Raw genomic sequence first — 5,660 nt, forward strand, 5'->3', positions numbered from 1 at the left:
TTAAAACCAGGGATTGGCCGACTGTAAAACACTAGATAGTAAATATTTTAGATCTTGCCAACCATGAGGTCTGTCACAACTATTTCATTTAGCCCTGTTGGGCAAAAACAGCCATGGACAATATTAAAATGGTATTTGGCTATATCCTAGGAAAACTACAAAAACAGGCTGGCCATAGTTGGCTGACCTTTGAATAAAGTCACTGCTTCAATTCAGAAATACTCTATTGACATACTCGATTGCTTAACCTTTGTATGTGTTTGCTTTTTTGTAAAATAGGGATGGTAGTATGTACTTTGGAATTCAAATGAATTTAGGATAGAAGTTAGGCATATGAGGTGTTGGCTGTCATCATTACCTAAGTTTTGTTAGTGTTTTTACTAGTTAATCTAAGCAAATTATTTTTTTGTGAATTCTATTATCAGCCTTGGCATTGGGAAGAAGCCTAGAAAGTTGTGGAAATGTTGGGAAGTTTTGCAAAGTCAGTGAAGTTGTACTATAAGCATATTTGGTTTATGTGGACTCAATTTTACTTGCCAGGCACTATGAGATTCTGGGGTTCAAACATAGCTGATCTTCATGCAACATGACCCCTAAATGCACCAATTACCTCATCTGGAGCTCTTTAAAAAAATGTGTCTCTGGAGAAGACATTTGGGTGGTTTGTTATGTACACTGAACTCTGGGGTTTCTGCCCCTGTGTTATCTTGAAACTGGCAGGCATGCAGAAGGAGGTCACTGCAGAGCCCTGTGCAGGAGGGGAAGGCTGGAAAGCTTTGGCCCTGGGTTCACACTCCCTGTCCCCACAGCTTCCTAACACTGGCCCAGTGAGCTTCTTTAACCTCTTAAAACAAGGCAGTCACCATGTAGGATTGCAAAGCTTAAGTTAATGTGCATATTATATAAAACACCTTGAGCAGTACCTGGAGTTAGATTTGCTGATACCAAGTACACGTGCTTGAAGAGATGGAGGATGGAAGTAAATTTGGGACAGCATCTGTCTTTACTAGTGTCGACCTAAACCACAGGCTCTCAAAGGGTGATTATTTGGGAATAGAACATTGCTGTGGGAATACACGTGCCTAAGTGAACTGTGCATATTCAGGAAGATAAAGGTTTTTTAATGGAAAAAATTAGGGTATGTAAAGGTTGGTAACAAGTGTGACACCATTGAGGTTGGACGGGCAGATGTGTTGGCAGTATTTTTTTGTGTAAGTTTGCCGTGGCCTCTGCACAGTTGTGGGTATTGTGGTTTTGTTATCGGGCACACAGTGTGACAGCCCTCTCTCTATGGCCTTTCCCAGCTCTGTCTGCCAGGGTGGTCTTGACATTAGTGACTGCATTTTGATTGTGACAACTTTGACACTAGTTAACTATGTACACCAAGGAGAATGGAAGCACTTACCAGCCAGAATTTGAATCTTACTAAGCTCTGTGACCAAGACTCTGTCGGGCTTGCACAATACAGTGCAGAGTAACACAGTCTGTGCTGCAGGGGACACACAATTCCATAATTAAGGCAGAATAGAATGTGTGCTGAGTGCGTGTAAGAAGTCAGCAAGTAACAGGTTCACTCAGAACTGCAGATAGGATGGGCATGGAGTAGCCTCGGTTTAGGTGTCACAGCAAACTGCACCAGAGACAAAAACACTCCCAGTCGTGAGAAACACACACACACACACACCCCCGTCTCAAGTCGAGACATTCTATCCAGCCTTGCCACCCACAGTTGGGGATATCCTTGAGCTGTCAGAGGGGCGACCCAGGCAGATCACAGTATGATCTTAGAAGGTGATGGAAAGGCAGAAAGCCAGGAAGGTCTCCAAACCTCAAGTACAACCCCAGACCCTTTCTAAGGGGAGTATTGCTGTGGGACGGTCCCCTTCTGAGGAAGTCACGGTGAAGCTGGCAATGAAGAAAGGTCAGGTGATTGGCAGCCCATTTAGAAAGCTGACTACAAGGGTGGCCCCCAAATGTACTTACTGTCTTGTTGCGTCCATACCTATGAATCTCTGGGGCAGGTGGTCTTTTTGGGTGTGTCAGTTTTCTAACCCAGCTGTGTGTGTGCAGCTGCCACTTAGTTTCACGTTCTCAGATTTTCTGTAAGCCTCCAGTTTGGGTGTGTGTTGACGTGTTTTGTGCAGTTTTAAGAATTTAGCCATTGGCTTGGCGCCTATGGCTCAACCGGCTAAGGTGCCAGCCACGTACACCTAAGGTGGCGGGTTCGAATCCCCAGCCCGGACCCGCCAAACAACAATGACGGCTGCAACCAAAAAATAGCCGGGCGTTGTAGCGGGCGCCTGTGGTCCCAGCTGCTTGGGAGGTGGAGGCAGGAGACTCGCTTGAGCCCAGGAGTTGGAGGTTGCTGTGAGCTGTGATGCCACGGCACTCTACCCAGGGGGACAGCTTGAGGCTCTGTCTCAAAAAAAAAAAAAAAAAAAAGAATTTAGCCATTAAAAATCCCCTTTGTCTAGGAAACAGTGAAAATCCAGAGGGTGCTAAAAAATGTATACATATTTTAAGAAAGGAAAAAACTGCATTAAAGTTGTAAGACTCAAGTCACGTTTGACTTCTGCAATTATAAGGAATGCTCAAACGTGACTTGTATTTATATGAAGAGTAAATACAAATCACATTCGAGCACCCCTTGTAATCACAGAAGTGAAATGTGACTTGAGCATTACAATTTGATAGTTTTTTCTTTCCTTAAATTGTGTGTACACTTTTTGGCACCCCTTGTGTTTAAGCAGAGTTATTGACCTTACTGCATTTTCGCATTTTAAAAAAATTGTACCATTTATTATTAAAGATTCAGAAAAGATAGTCCTATTCAAAGAAAAACACAGCCTACCAATATTTTGAGTGTTCTTGAGTTGGTTCTCATGGGAAAATGCTGCCATTACTATACATGACCAATGAGACAAAGGGCTGTAAGGTGAAAGTTCACTTTATGGTTGATGGTTCCAAGAAGAGAGTAGAAATATGAAAGAGCAGCACACGTGGAGACTTATGGGGGGTCTTTAAAGAGGTTATCCTACAGTAGCAAAGGGACAGACCAGGCAGCGGAGGATTGGAGGGTACAGAAGCTCATTTCTGACTCATTGCCTCTGGCTTCCCTCCAGGGATACGAACCCCAAGAAGCCTGGGAGCTGGGTTCAGGACAGTGTTCATTAAGGCTGTGAGAGAGGGGCTGCACTGGCCTTCCCCACTGCCATCTCCGGGGGGTAGGGGGTGGGAGGCTCCCAGGAGTCACTACGAGGAGGGGTGCAAGCGGGGGGCCAGGAGCCCTTCCCTCCCGGGGCTCTGCCTCCTCGGCCTTCAGGGAAGGGGCCATCTGCCGGTCTCTGCTTCTGCTTTGCGGTACCAGGAGCACATTGGCTCCTTCCTGGACCTGTTTCCCTAAAACAAAGGCTCGCTCCATCTCAGTGGCACTGACTCTGTGCCAGCCACTAAGGATCTGTAACTGTTCTTTCCAAGCAGTGTCTGTGGGGTGCCCGTGGGGTTTCTCTGATCTCTGTGTGGTGGAGAGTGCTGGTGAGAACGGAAAGAATGTAACTCAAGTGCTCAGGCCAGTGCCCGCTGGACACCGGCCATGGCTACTCTGATAGCCACAACCAGGCCCTCAGTCATTCAGACTTTCCAAACCAACCAGCTGAGCTTCCTGCTTCTGAACTCGCTGAAAATTTTGCTGGAGATTTTTTAATTATCTGTGAAAAGACCCTTGCTCTACGCACACTGTCAAGCCAGAGGGAAGTAGGGAAGCAAGGAGCACTTTCTTCCTTTCTTTCGCTCCTTATAAAATACACATCCATGTTTTGAGATGAGGCAGAAATTCTAAAGAGCTTTAATTGGTTGGTTTGGGGGATAATTGTTTTCCTTTTTATACAATGGGCTGCCTGTATGTAGTTAAAAAGTCAAAGTTTATAAAACAATTTATTCAGTGAAGTCTTTTCCCGCTCTTGTTCCCTGGACACCTCACCCAGTGACCTCCCCTTTGTGAACAAAAAATTCACAAATTTGATCCCAACAGAATTTTTGGTTCAGTGTAACTCACCCTCCTTCCGGGTGGAAATTAGCTTTCACCTTAAGCCTGGCCCGCCCCAGGTGCCCTGGCAATAAATGTGTAATAACACTCTGTAGCTGAATTACCTGAAAAGGATTTTTTCTTAGCATCCCCACCTCCAGAAGGAAAGATCATCCATTTTATGTATCCTTCCAGAGTTATAAATATTCAGGTGGCCTCCTGAAATAACCATTCTGGATAGGAAGTCTCAATATTCAACCCTGTTAAAGATGGAGGTAAAGTAACTTTAGCCCTTTCAAAACTGAGTGGTATGGGGCTAAATATCCTTTTATTACTAAATCAGCATATAAAGTTCCATTCTCATTGGGGAGTGTACTTTTAAAATTTTAGTGACATTGTTCTATCTTTAACATTTGTTTTGTGGTTACCTTCTATTTATGTTAAATGATACCAGTTTTTGATTTATAATAATGATTTAAATTTTTCTCTTTTTAATTTTTTTTTTTTTTTTTTTGATAGAAGCAGGGTCTTGCTCTGTCACCCAGGCAGGTCTTAAACTGACCTCAAGCAAGCTTCCCTCCTCAGCCTCCCAAAACACTGATATTACAGGCATGAGCCACTGCACTCATTCTAAAATTTTCTTTTAAAATACAGTTTTTTAAAAAGTCAGCGAGTTGGCTTTTTTACTTTGTTTTGTTTTGTTTTTTTGAGACAGAGTCTCACTATGTTGCCCTCAATTCTCTTGCCTCAGCCTCCCTAGTAGCTGGGATCATAGGCGCCCAACACAATGCCTGGTTATTTTGTTGTTGTTATTGTTGTTTAGCAGGCCCCAGTGCATGTGACCAGCGCCCTAACCACTGAAATATGGCACCGAGCCAGTGAGTTGATTTCCTACAAATTTTAATGTAAACAGCAATACAGTTACTTTGAGGACATGGCAAAATCATGCAGGTGATACTGATGACTGAAGTTTGGGAAATACTTTTTCTTGATAGAAGTTAGCAATGTGATCATGTTTTTGTTGTTTGTTTTGAGACAATCTTTGTCTCCTTGGTAGAATGCCACAGTGTCATCTTACCATAGCTCACTGCAACCTCAAACTCTTGGGGTGCAAGTGATCTTCTTGCCTCAGCCTCCCAAGTAGCTGAGACTACAGGCACCTGCCACAATGCCCAGCTACTTTTTCTATATTTAGCAGAGATAGTGTCTCACTCTTGCTCAAGCTGGTCTGGAACTTCTGAGCTCAAGCAATTCACCTACCTGCCTTGGGCTCCCAGAGCTCTGGGATTGCAGGTGTGAGCCACCGCACCTGATCGTGATCATGTGTTCTTGAGAAGTGTTGTTCTACTTAGTTATAAGAAATACAGTGATTCTGTCACATTAAAATGAACAAAACTCAGCAGGAAGAATACAGCTCAGCCAGCTCTGACCCTAACTCCTCATCCCCTGCCTAGTCAAGTTATAGCCTGGCTCAGGACTTCCTTTCTGAGGCTGAATACTTCTCTCTCTCTCTCATCCTTGTGATGTCTATGTAACCAATTTGCCCTATAAATCCCTCTTGATTTGAAATACACAGAATGATCTCTGTTTTCCTGATCACATCCTGACAGACTTTTTTTTTTTTTTTTGCAGTTTT

Source organism: Otolemur garnettii, unplaced genomic scaffold (genome assembly GCF_000181295.1).
Source record: "Otolemur garnettii isolate 467f Iridium unplaced genomic scaffold, OtoGar3 scaffold00034, whole genome shotgun sequence".
NCBI lineage: Eukaryota > Metazoa > Chordata > Mammalia > Primates > Galagidae > Otolemur > Otolemur garnettii.